Genomic DNA, 14,514 nt, shown 5'->3' on the forward strand with positions numbered 1-14,514 from the left:
GTAAACACCCAGTGGAAGGCAGTCTTTTCCCTACTTCTCACACAAGTTTCCCTAATCAATAAGCCTATGAAGAAATGCCTTTGTAAACACACATCAAGGCACCTCGTGGCCCAGGGGAGGCTCTGCCAGCCTTATAGGCCTATGTCAAGGGACCAAGAGTCAAGGGAAGGCCTGGATGGGCACAGCCCGTGACTAATGCTAAAAGTTACTCTGCCAGACCCAGCCACATTGGCACAACTGATACGATTTGATAAACTATGGCAGAGTATGCACCTGTGGACTAAAAGCAAGGTATCTTCTGAGTCTAAGCACTAATTCTACTACAGAAGGCAGTGACTTAGAGCTGACATGTCTGAAAAGTGTCGCTCAGACCTTCGAAAATTGCCCTGGAAGAGTAGGACAGTGTAGAATCAAGAAACAACACAGATGTGAACTATGAAAGTGGAATAGACATGTGATGAGTCAATTATTCTATTAGTGAATAATTAACTAGAAAAAAATAAAGAGAAATGGCATATTTATACCAAAGAACTTACATGATTTGGCTTCCACTGTCTCTCTGAGTTTATATCCTACTACATCAGCAATTGCTCACTCTGCTTCAGCTACACTGGCCTCCTTGCTGTTCCCTAAACATAAGGGGCAAAATTCATGCTCAGAATCTCAAAACTTGTTGCTCCTTGTATCAGAAAATTGCTTCCCAAAATCTTCATGACTCACTCTCTTGTCTTCTTCAGATCTTTTCCTCAAATTTATCTTTTCAGTGAAAATCTCCTTGATAACCTGGATTGAAACCTTCTTTCCCTTGCAAATGCTACCTGCTCCCTATTTCTGGACATGCCCTATATTCCTTTCTTGCTCTATTTTTCTCTTTACACTTATCCCCTTAGAACATAAGCTGTATTTTGTTTACACGTTTTATTTTTTTCATTGCACGTCTCCTACCTCTGAAATATAAGCTTCCTGAGAGTAGTGACTTTTATCTGTTTTGTTCACTGTTGTATCTCCAACATAAAGCACTTTCTACCAAAGTTTAACTAATATTCTATATACTAAGTATGTGTTTATGAATTCCCACTGTATTGCAATAGGTTAAGAATCTGACCATAAAATCTCAGATTTGATCCTTGGCCCAGTGTGGTGGGTTAAAGGATCTGGCATTACCAAAGCTGTGGCTCAGATTTAATCCCTTGCCTGGGAACTTCCACATGCCATGGATATGGCCATGAAAATAAATAAATATTTATTTTCCTTTCTGGAAACATTGGTGACTGTGCCATGTTGTGGCCCTTGAGGTTTCAGGTTTTCAAAGTCTAAAGTATAATAAATCTAACTAATAATGGTTAAACTGCTGTATTGGTGATACCACGAGTTGTTAAAAGCCCAGAGACTTGCAGGAGAGTGCAGCCAATGGTATCCTGTGCACTTGGGCACACTGTGGTACAAGTTCAAAAACAAGTGAACTATGATAGATCCAAAGGGCCAGAGCACAGAGAAATACAACTGGGACCAAGGATCCAGTGGAATAATGACCATCTCAGTGGTTTGCAACAAGGATAATAAAGTTATTACTAATAGTTAACATCTGCTGAGTATCTGCTGTTTTGTCAAGCACAGTTCAAAACCTTTACCTGTATTAGCTTGACATAGAACTGTCCTGTGAGGTAGGTACAATTATTAGCCCCATTTTACAGATGAAAACTATAACACAGAGAGGTTATGTTACTTGCCCCAAAGTCAGATCTTTAGTGAGAAACAGAACCAGGTTTGAAAAAACAGCAAGTAAGAGTCTGTGTTCTTAATCAATATGCTGTACTTTTCAAACAGATAAGGATAACATAAAACAAATTCCTATGAACACTTTATTCATCTTATGAGAGATTTATTTTAATTTTTTTGCATTTTTGTCTTTTTTAGGGCCACACCAGCAGCATATGGAGGTTCCCAGGCTAGGGGTCCAATCAGAACTGTAGCCACCAGCCTACACCAGAGCCAGAGCAACCCAGAATCTGAGCGCCATCTGCGACCCACGCCACAGCTCACAGCGACGCCAGATCCTTAACCCACTGAGCAAGGCCAGGGATTGAATCCGTGTCCTCATGGATGCTAGTCAGGTTTGTTAACCACTGAGCCATGACAGGAACTCCATCTATGAGAAATTTCTAATCAATTTATGCTATGAGGTAGAGAGCTCTAATAAGCATTGGTGACATTAGAACTAGAAGCAAGGAAGACACTCAGGTAGAAAAATGAGTACACTTGGGTATTTCAAAGGGACGATTCACTGGACTACATGCTCATTACCTAGGAGAAGTGGCTATTTTGTGTTCTTAAAGGGCAAAATAAAAGCAATGTCAAGCAACCCAGAAAATATAACTGATATATTTCTTTGGCCTTCTCTGTGATATTCTGATTTTAGACTTCTTACAATGTTTATGGATTCTTAAAAGCTATCTTTTAATTGGTTGAAAAATTCTGTAGGAAAAGTTTTGTTAATTTTAAAAAATCTAGCTCTACATTTATCCAATTACTTCATTCCTATTATTGGTAATACTTCCCTACGAAAGCATAAAATCTTTTTACTCAAACCATAAAGTTTGTCTGATACTTTATACTGTATTAGTTTTCCTTTCTGTTATCTTTCTACTAGATTTCTATCAAATAGGATTTTTAAAAAATCATATAGTTACTTTCTTTTAACTTTTTAATTTTTCCCTATATTTCTTATACATTTATTTTTCTCCTTAATAATTTGACCCTAACTGTACTGTTTCTCATTTCATCTTACAATTATTTCTCTGTAGATTTGTTTCTGAAAATAAAAATTATAACTACTACTGAACATACATTTATGTGAAACCAACTCAGTATTAAAACCAATTAATTTGTACATAGATATCTTTTGAACAAAAATTTAGAAATTTTATAAAAAAATAACTTAGATATCATTTTCCTGGGGGTCATAGAAATGGCTGATATATTGCTTTTGAATATTTGCAAATATAACATTAAATAGATTGTTATAAAATAATAGATGGGACTATACTGGCAATAAAATAAATTCTATGATCAGGAACTTAACATTCACATAATTTCACTCATAAGGTTTTGAGATTACTTTTTAAAGCAAATTAAGTAGTTTACTTATTCTGATTTAATTGATGAAAGAATGAAAAGAAAAATACTCTGAAATTTAAAATGAGAATTATGGAACAAAATGAGCTGGCTTCTATACATGAAGATGTACTGCAGACTGATCATCAGGTAGAGCCTTTATATTTCAGGAACGTTTTACCTTTAGTAGTGAAGATGACATTACACTGGCCTAATGTTCATCCGCTACTTTGCTCCCACTGTGTTTCCAAACACATGCTTTTTGGAAATGCTGGTTTGGAACAGAGTACACACTGGGGTTATGAACTAAACCAAAGCTAATTGAGCCATACAGGGTTTGAGCTTCTGACCCTGGTCTCATTAGCACCCCACACTTAACAACTGAGCTAATCAGGCAGAGACAAGTGATTCATCAATCAAACAGTGCATTATTGAATAGCAACACATGTCAAGCACTCAGCCAGAAGTTGTAGTGAATACAAAGAAGGATAAACATCATCTCTGCCCTACAGGTGCTTACAATCGATTTGGTGAAATTAATTACAGGTACACAGCAACAGAAACTTAACAACAATAAAAACAATCAAGGCGACTGATTAGGCAAGAAACCAAGGCAAGAAACCTGCTGAAGGAAGTCAGAGAAAAAATATTAACCTATATATGATAGTAAGTTCTTGAATTTAAAAAGTAAAGATGTGATATGGTGGTTTGGGGTTTTTCAGGGGACTAATCCTATGTTGGCAGGAGTCAAATATGGGCAATGGTTTGAAGTGAACACAGTAACTCATGAATGAAGTTATATATTGAAAGAGGAAAAAGCAATGATCCATTTAAGAAGTACTCTTCAAGAAAAACCACCCACATCTGAAAACGAATCCAATCTAAAATGGGGGTGAGAAAGAAGCATCTAATTTCTAAAATGCTCCTGGGTAGGTATCACAGGCAGAAATACAGAAGTTGGTGAGTGGGGCCTTTTGGAAAGAAGATACAATGATAATTGAATTTTAAATTTGAGAGTTAGGGTTGCTGACCCTCTAAATATTAAAAAAAATTTTCCTTATAACTTAGAGTTAGCCCTCCGTAAATGCAGGTTATCCATACCTACAGTTCCTCGGTATCCTGAGTTCCACATCCTCAGGTTCAACCAACCATGGATCATTATTTACTATCAAAAAGGATCCATGTATAAATGGACCTGCACAGTTCAAAACTGTGTTGTTCAAGGGCCAATTGTATAACAATTCTGGGAAATGACGATAAAAGAAAAAGATCTCACAGACAAATCTCATTTATTATAAATTCAAACATCTTAAATACTAATAAATCTGGTAATGGTTTAAAACATATATACAACATTGCGGTAGGAATATGTATATTTAAACATACTCTTTAAAAAAATATGTACATATGTGTGTGTATATGTATTTTATACACACATATATTTCAGGCAAACACAAGACGATTTACATTAGAAAACTTGTGTAATACTTGTCTAGTATGATCTACCATATTACAAAGTCAAAGAAAACCACATGTATATGTCAATAAATACAGAAAAATAGTCTGTATCATTCAACATATATTCATAACTAAAAAGAGGGAAACTACATAACCTAGTCAATAATATCTACTGAAATTTCATAGCCAATATTGTATTTAATGGTGAAAAATTAGATGCAATCTTTCACAAACAGAAAAGGCCAAGGTGCCCACTATATCCACTTTGATTTGACATTTGAATGGACATTCCATCCAAAAAATAAGGCAAAAAAAAAAAAGAAATGAGATATAAGAATTAGAGGGAAAAAATAAATTGCCATTATGTACACAGAAATTGATTACATGAAATTTCCTAATGTATACTCCTGTACATGATTCATTTATTCACTTATTCATACTATTATCTATATTAGCATCTAATATATTAGACATCCACTAAATACATGTTGTATCAATGAATTAATGAATGAAATCTATAATCAAATATTACAATAGGAGAACTCAGCATGTTTGCTGGACTGAAGATAACTACAAAAATCAAAAGGAGGAGTTCCCGTCGTGGCGCAGTGGTTAACGAATCCAACTAAGAACCATGAGGTTGCGGGTTCGGTCCCTGCCCTTGCTCAGTGGGTTAACGATCCGGCGTTGCCGTGAGCTGTGGTGTAGGTTGCAGACGTGGCTCGGATCCCGCGTTGCTGTGGCTCCGGCGTAGGCTGGCAGCTACAGCTCCGATTGGACCCCTAGCCTGGGAACCTCCATATGCCGCAGGAGCGGCCCAAAGAAATAGCAAAAAAAAAAGACAAAAAAAAAATCAAAAGGATTCTTACATACCAGTAATATCCATGAAAAAATATAATTTAAATTAACCATAGAAAAAAATGTGATTATTCATCAATAAATATTTTAAAAGGTATTTATACAAAGAAAACTTATTGAAAGAGGCAAAACCTAAGAGATATACATGGCATTGATAATAAGAAATTATCAATATTACAGTTATATAGTAATCATGGAGATATGTCTACTTCCTCAAATTAAATTATAAATTAAATGCAATTTTAATAGGATTTTGACTTGTGAAAATGGTCTTATATGAAAGATTAAGTAACGTTTGTTTATAAAAAGCCAGCTTTAACCAGTCCACCTCTATTCAAAAATTGGCTTAACCACCTATAGCTATGTTACCTGGGACATGCTAATTAAACGATCAGGTCCTGAGCATCCTCATCTAGCAGTAAAAATACTGTCTTCTGCTTAGATTGTGAGGACCATTCTTGGCCTTTTATCATTGCTTATAAAAACTAACTTTAAGAGTTTTTGTGGTCTAAACACTGAAGGATGAAGGGGGAAGTAACAGTCATTAAACATATAATAAGATAAGCATAATAACTTGAGTTATAAGTGCTAAACTGTTTTATACTTTAGAAAGATCACTATGACTACTGCTTGCCCCCAGAAGAAAGGCTAGTATGCAGAAAAAAAGACCACTTAACATGCCAATGCAGTGATTCAGGCAAGAGTTTCAATTGTAGTCAAAAAATAGTGAAAAGTAGTCACATTCATTGAGTGCATGTGTGTATGTGTTATAGCAAATAAAGCTTGTTAATTGATTGTATGTGTGGTGTTTGAGAAAAAGAGCAGTACACCAAATATTTTGATTTGAACAGCTAAATAGATGATGCTGTCACTGGCAGAAATGAGGAGCACTGGGTTGGAAGATGGAGAGGATTGAAGGGAAGAAGGTGAGATAGTGTATACTATTGTGGCCAAATTGAGATACCTATTAGAAACCAGTGGAACATGTTAGGTAAGATGTTGGATATATATTTGGTAAGACACAGCTGAAAACAAAAATTAGGAGCCATTTCATATGGATGGTTATACTAGGTGCTATTGGTTGGATTCCTTGGAATCCCTTTTACTAGTTCAGTTAGGCGTTCCCATCCCCCGGCTGCTTAAGGCACTTCAAATAATGGCTCACATCTGCAGTATTTTTCAAAGGATTACCCTTGGGTGACTTTAGCCTTTTCATGCCTGGGTGTTTGGGGTATAAATGAGACCCCCAGTTGTAGACAGATGGTATTAAGTCATAGGACTAAGATCACATAAGGGAATCATGAAGATGAAAAGAACAAATAATGGTATCCTGGCACATGAGACTTTAGGGGTCTGATAGTTAACAAAGAGCTAGCAAAGGAGATAAAGGAAGAGTAATCAGTGAGGTAGGGAAAAAACAGATTGGTACAGTTATCTGAACCCCTGAAAAACAATGTGTTCCAAGAAGGAGGCAGTGATCAATCATTTTAAATGCTACTGAGAGGTTCAGATAGTAATAAAGGTCCTTGTTTTGTGAAAAGTTGATTATGACTTTAAAAAGAGCAGTTTCAATATAGTGGTAATAGATCAAGAGACCAATTAAAGAAAGTAAAAATTGTGAGTATAGAAAATATTTTGAAGTACTTTGCTCTGAATATGGAAGACCGGGTGAAGCACCTAGAAGTAGTGAGGGTCAGAGAAAGGGTTTTGTTTAACTGATATTAAGGCATGTCTGCATACCCAAGGTTCATCCATGCTATGACAAGTAGCTGGGCATAAATCTTTTTAGAGCTGAATAATATTTCATGGTTCCAATATATCACATTTTGTTTATCAATCCATTAATTGATGGCTATTTGAGTTATTTCCACTTTTTGATTATTATGAATAATGCTGTTATGAACATTCATGATTAAGTATTTGAATATATGTTTTCATTTTTGTTGATTATATACCTAATAGTGGAATTAATGGATTATATGGTAACTCTTACCATTTGAGGAACTGCCAAAATGTTTTTCAAAGTGTTTACAATGTTTTATACTTCCAACAGCAATGTTTAAGAATTACAATTTCTCCACATCTTTGTCAACAGTTGTTATTAACTTTTTTTTTAATTTTAGTCATCCTACAAGAACAAAGTAGTATTTCATTATGGTTTTGATTTGCATTTCCTTAACACCTAATGATGCTGAGCATCTTTCACATAGCCTTTTGAATATTTGTATATCTCCTTTGGATAAATATCTATTCAAATCCTTTCCACATTTTTAATTGCTTGTTTGACATTATTGTAATATAAGAGTTTTTTATATATTCTGGATACAGATCACTTATCATTAACATAACTTGAAAATATTTTTTCAATTCTATGGTTTGTCTCATGATTTTCTTGATGGTGCCCTTCGAACACCAAAGTTTTTCACTTTGATGAATTTCAATTTACGTGTTTTTTCCCTTTCGTTGTATGTACTCTTTGATGTCATATTTAAGAAACCATTTCCTAATTAAAGGTCACAGAGATTTACTTTTATAATTTCTTATAAGTGTCTTATAGTTTTTAAATTCTTACATTTGAGGTCATTTTGTATATGGTGTGAGAAAAGATTCCACCTCATTTTCTTTTTCTCAAGTGAATACCCAGTTTTCTCAAAACCATTTATTGAAAACACTATTCTTTCTCCATTGAAAGGTCTTGGAACCCATGCCAAAAATCAATTGTTCATATAAGTAAGGGTTTATTTCTGAACTTTCAATTATATATTATTGGTTTATGCATTTATTCATATGCTAACACTACACTGCCTTGATTTCTATAGTTTTGTATTAAGTTTTGAAATTAAGAATTGTGTGAGTCCTCCAACAAGTCCTCATTGTTCTTTTTCAGAGTCCTTTTGGATCACAGACAATCCATATGATCATCTCAATAGATGCACAAAACAGTCCTTGAAAAAATCCAATGCTATTTCATGAAAGCGCTCAACAGACTAGGAATAAAAAGGAACTTTCTCAACCTGACAAAGCTCATCTATGAAAAACCAAGCATCATGCTTAATGGTAAAAGAGTAAATGTATCCCCCTAAGATCAAGAACAAGACAAGTATGGCCACATTCACCACTTCTATTCAACACTACCCTGGAATTTCTAGTGAGGGAAATTAGGCAAGAAAAAGAAGTGAAAGACATTCAGATTTGAATAGAAGAAGTGAAGCTACCTCTTTTTGAAGGTAACATAATCTTGTCCATAAAAAAATTCAAACTAATCCAGTAAAATTTAAAGTATATATACATATATACAAATGAGCTCAGCTAGTTTACAGGATATGAGATCAATATACAAAAATCAGTTGTCTAATGAGGAGTTCCTGTCATGGCTCAGCAGTTAATCAACCTGACTGGTATCCATGAGGACATGGGCTTGATCCCTGGCCTCGCTAGGTGGGTTGAGGATCCAGCATTGCCATGAACTGTGGTGTAAATCATGAACACAGCTTGGATCCCACATTGCTGTGGTTGTGGTGAAGGCTGGCAGCTGTAGCTGTGATTCAACCCCTAACCTGGGAACCTCCACGTGCCGTGGGTGTGGCCCTCAAAAGACAAAAAAAAAATTGTCCGATGAGACCTGCTATATAGCACAGGACACTCTACCCAATATTCTGTGATGCTCTATATAGAATAAGAATCTGAAAAAGAATAGATGTGTGTATATGTATTATTGAATCACTTTGTGATACTCTAGAATTTATCACAACATTGTAAATCAGTTATACTTCAATAAAACCTTAAAAATGAAAAAAAATCAATTGTCTTCCTACACACTAGGAACAATCCAAAAATGAAATTATGAAATTATTCCACTTACTAAAGCACCAAAAATAATTAAACACTTAGGGATACATTTAACAATGAAAGTGAAAGATCTGTGTGCTAAAAACTACAAAACACTGTTGGAACAAATTAAAGATGGCCTAAATGAAAAGACAACCAATGATCATGAATGGGAAGACAATATTGTGACAATGGTAATATTCTTAAAACAGAGGAGAATCTAAATGAAGTCAGCTTTTGGCTAATTTATCGTGTGAAAGTAGTACCTAACATCTTGGAAAGTTTCATTTGGATTTGTCAGAATAAAGAACATGTGGCATATGATAATTCAACATATTTTTAACTAAAAAGGAAATGTGGGAGGTTAAAATTAAATATTTCCTATACTCAGGGGCCTTGATAATTTTCTACAAAGAAAATATTGTATTTTATCAAATCTAAGATGTCTTTGACTATTGATAGCATCTTAATTTCAGGGACATTAATTTAGGATAAAAATCTGTTTATATAATCATTATTCCACATATATTATGCTATCATACCTCCTATAAGAATAGCAAAAAAAAAAAGCAATTTTTAGGAAAGATATAAACTGATTCAGAAAATTAAGGAATGAATAATTATTACCCAAATTTGAAAATACAAGATTTTCGTAAACAACTAAAGAGAAGAGACACTGTGGGGATAGGATGTAGAATAAAGCAAAACATAAAGGAGGGAATGTCCAGTTCATATTAAGAGAAAGCAAGAACTCATTAAGAACTCACTAATTGTTTTGGAGAAGGTAAGTTTCATTATGAGGATTAACCTGGCAGTAGATAAGAATGGGTTCTAAAAATTAGATGACAGGAAATAAGTTATTTGGAAATATTTTGGCCTTAAGATTCCAATATAATATCAATGGAGAAATGTGTCCTCAAGACATGAGAAATATAATCAACAGATGATATCAATTTAGGGAAACATTATATAAAGACAAGTTGAAGTGATGAAAGTAGAGAAGACAGTCAAGGGAAAAATGTCGAGAAAGGAAATAAAGGCAAGAATAAAACCTTGAGAAATTCCTACACTAAGTAGTAGAAGACAGGAGAAGACCAAAATGATAATAGAGAAGGATTAAGAACAGAAAAACGAAAATTGGAGGGACTTTCAACGGGAGAAACAATGTCCACTGTTAATATTGGTCAGCCTAATGACCAAGGGAGAAGCCATTCACTTTTTGTAAAGGGAACGAGTAACTTCCAATGGAACAATTTCAGTAAAAGAAGAAAAGCTACTTTTGTAAAAGAGAAATTTAAGCTTAGGAAATCTCACTGAATAAAGGGTGATTCCACAGCCTAAAACAGCATGTTTAACTCCTAATGGTTTTCAAGCTTTTCGATCACAGCTTCCTAGGACATGCAGTAAAAACATTTTAACTGAAAAGCATGCGTAGGCAATGCAATGTCTTCTAAATAAGCTAAGCATTTATCTGCTTCATCAAAGATTCAAAAATGAGGTCGTAATCAAGGAAATAAAATGGTCTCATCTCTAAGCAGAATTAACACCTTTGACATAGTTTATAAGAAGAAAAATTCACTAAATTTTACTTAACATTACTCTAACTGACATTATCCTAGGTATAAGTGAATAACTTTGAAGTTTGGAAGGAATTGGAAATATCAGTATGAAAGAGAGGGAATGACAAATGTGTGAGAGAGAATGCTATAAATTCCAATGCTCATGGATTAGGAGGAAGAACAAAGGTCTGTGGTCTGGGAAGCTGAGAGGTGGTAGAGCATGAAGAGCAGATGTAAGCTGTGTATCATTTCACATTCCTTTGCAGCTTCAGAGGAAAAGAAGAGGATATATGAAAGGACTAGGTATGTCACATGACTACACATCCCCCAAAATGCCAATGATTAAGAGCAGAAAAATCCACATAATGCTTTGGAATAAGAAGAAAGCACTTTAATAGCAGATTCTAGTTCAGAGGATACATATTAATTCTGAGAGACAGTATAAGAAAGAGAAGACTTGACAGGAACCGACATTGGTTTTGTGAGTTGAAAATTACCTGGAAGACAAGATACAGAAAAGCTTTGTAAATCAGAACTAGAATTCTTCTGCTCTTGAAATTATAGGTCACGGAAATATTTGATTTAACCAGTCTCTAATGGTGCCAGCCTGTCAGGCTGAAGATTACTTACATGAGTTGCTTACAATGCAAAATAATAACCCTATTAAATTTAAGAAGGTTTAAAATGCATTTCCTTTTGATGGGATTAAGAAAGTCCTAATATTTAGAAAAAGGAAATTAATGTTAATTTTCTGAGGGACTGACTTGCTTTAAATATATTTAAATAACAAAAGAACTACTTTCATCTTTACCTGAGAATTTAGAAAAGTGAATGGTTGTAAAAAAATTATTTTTTTAATATTTGCAAGCATCTGATAAATTTTAAAAGATTGTTTTTCTCTGTTCTTAATACACTTAGAATAGCAGATGCTGCAAAAAAAGAGCACCTACTGCCTTTGCAAAAATCTAAATTTAATGTTTCATACACCATTATCATTTCCTTTGAGAAATTCCAATGAAAATTTTTATTGTTTATACTGTACCTGTGTTTAATGAAATCAAAGGTACTAGAAAATTGTATGTACTAGAAAGGCTTAAAAATGTCAACACTACTTAACTGCATGGTTCCTATCTCCCTGTACTGTCTGTCTGAGTCAGGCGGTAATAAGAGTAGGGAAGACAAATACTGAGGAATTGGATTCAGAGTGATCAATGTGAATAGTGCTGTTAGCTCAAGATGTCTCTGTTATGATAATCTACTGCTTGCCTGGATTATTTATGGTAGATAAAGCAAGGACATTTTTGGTTTTCTAGGTCTACTCATCTGAGAAATCAAATGCAAACTTTTTCAATTGGGAAGAGTTTGTCCCTGAATAAAGACAACTCTTTCAGAGTATCAGAGCATAATTTAGTTACCAGGAAGGGCCTCATAAATTACAATTACTAGACTTGGTAGCAGTGCTTATCTTACTTTTTTGGACAAGATTTCCCCCAAACAGTGGACAGCTAACATCTTTCCCATAACACATTGAAGTTTATTTTAATACAATGAATGTTTTAAACTATGTTCCCCAGGGTAACATTAAATGTTCCTTAAAAACACGCCACTTTTATACTACAGTTTACCCAAGGGGTAAAGCAAAAACAGTACATACTCCAATTTGAAAACAAAGCCCTTTAAGATCTAATTTGCTTTTTCAGCAATTTAAATATCTATAGCACCAGACACCCAAGTGAGATTTTTCTCTGAATCTTTATGGATTTTTCTAAAATGAAACATGCTTGAAGATGCTTTCACCAAGTAAAAGAAACCTTTCTAAGGAGAATAGGCCGATCAGAGGAAGGAAAGCATTCTCAAAATTAAACAATAAGTGACATATACTGTTATATGATAAAGTCTCCTAAATCATTAAACTGCTTAAAATAAAAGAAGATATTTAGGAAGCATTAGGAAATGAGAGCAACATGCTACATTCAAGCTTGAGTCCTTATCTCTCACAATGAAATGGTCATGCCATGCTCCCTCTGTCAGCTGCTTTGCGGTCTACATATCTTTCAGAATGAAGGCCACACAACCTTCCAGTATTAAAGATGTGCAAAGATTCATTAGTAAAGGTTTTAAATCATCCAAGCAGATTTTCCTCCCAAATTGATGGCTGACCTCATGAATCAAGTAAGACTTTCATTGTAGATCTACTAAACAGATAAACAAGATAATGAAAATGAGGTGTTTTATCATGCACCGTAGGCATTCATTTTATCAGAAGAAAACGTCTTTAGGTTATACCATAATCATTTTTAACAAAGTCTTCTTTTCTGCTTTGAGGTAGTTATAATTCTTAAAATTGAAGTTCATTTAACCAAGAGGTTGAGAGTACAAACATGAATGGGATTTCTCCAACAGCGTTCTTTCCTCAGTTTCCTTGTCTTTCTCTACCCTGCTCTCCTTTCCCCAACACTTTCTACTGAACTAGGAATTCTCTTCTTCCTCTCTGCCTCCTACTGCGATTTGAAATCATTTCATTTTCTTCCTCCCTAAGTCTTAACCTCCTGACCCTGCAGGAAAAAAAGATGTCATCAGCGATACTCATTTCAAATTTTTCAATCAGTTCACAAATCTCCCCCTAAAATGTTCCGGTTTCCTGAATCCTCATATAGAATATTCAGTTCTCAGCTCAGCAGTTACTCATTTTTCTTTTCTCTAAAATCTGAGAGAGATTATGGTCCAATATACAGCCTGGTAAATGCTAGAGTCACATATTCTATTCCAGGTGCAGCTTAGATGAGTGGAAACTCATAGCACCTGGCCTCAGTAGTGGAGTGTCACTCTCCAGAGACCTGGGATAAAAAAATGAAGGGACCAAATAAGGGATTGTCACATGACCCCACCTTGCTATTTTAATAATTTGTTTTCCCATTTTAATTAGGCAAAAGTAATGAGCCTTGTGTTCTGCAGAATTGCTCTAAAAACTTCAACAGAAGTCCTTGCAGCCAAGTAGCATATGTTAATTCTACATATTCCAAATCCAACCTATCAGTAGAAATGGGGTGCAAGTGGAGCTTTATCTCTTATTAAGTATTCAGGTCCTGTTCCCTATCACCTACAGTAATACATAGGCAATCCTGAAGGACTTCCATAGTAAAAATCCTATACTAACATAATCACATTGAGAATAGGAAAATGAAATTGAAATCTCTTTATTTCCACATAATCTTTGGTGCTGTTTGAGGGTCATATTGTGAGTGAAGGAACAGGTAACATTAAGATTCTCCAGAGCTCTATTTTTGTGAAACCCCAGGTTAAATGAACCCCCATCCTGAACTGCAGACTTACACACCAGACTTAGTTAAAACCGCTTAGAAACTTTATTATGCGCTATCCAATGGCTCAAGAGAGAGCATTTAAATCTGTCATTTTCTTTTTTTGTTCCATAGTGTTTAGCTAAGGCACATGTCACTTGAATCCATTTAAAATAGTGAAATCTCACAGTTATTTTAAATTCTTTTTCCTCACTTATTCATTTGTAGCCCAAGGATTACAACATTTTTAATGACAGATTGCTATTCTGATTTATGTCATTGGGTGCTTTGGACTTAAACTATGTGATTCCACACATTTTACTTTGTACTCTTCTGACTGCTGTTATTAAGAAGTAATGTTTTCAGGAAATCTCCCATTGTAGCTCAGAGCCAATCAT

At 34.7% G+C, this 14,514-nt stretch overlaps 1 protein-coding gene and 1 long non-coding RNA gene across 8 annotated transcripts in view; one reads left to right on the forward strand and one right to left on the reverse strand.

Moving 5' to 3' along the window:
• The window catches only part of LOC110256311 (uncharacterized), a 611,762-nt gene extending 602,533 nt beyond the window's left edge, over positions 1-9,229 (forward strand). Inside the window, exon 9 of the mRNA XM_084990015.1 lies at positions 8,318-9,229. The gene's annotated coding sequence lies outside the window, so the exon portion shown is untranslated. The remainder of the gene's footprint in view (positions 1-8,317) is intronic.
• Positions 1-14,514, reverse strand: part of LOC106508354 (uncharacterized) — a 460,477-nt gene that overhangs the window by 224,123 nt on the left and 221,840 nt on the right. The window lies entirely within an intron of this gene.

The sequence above is a fragment of the Sus scrofa genome, chromosome 13, assembly GCF_054392235.1.
Source record: "Sus scrofa isolate SSC_HxYL_T2T_F1_AM1 chromosome 13, Sscrofa_HxYL_maternal_Yorkshire_Landrace_v2.0, whole genome shotgun sequence".
NCBI classification, from domain to species: domain Eukaryota; kingdom Metazoa; phylum Chordata; class Mammalia; order Artiodactyla; family Suidae; genus Sus; species Sus scrofa.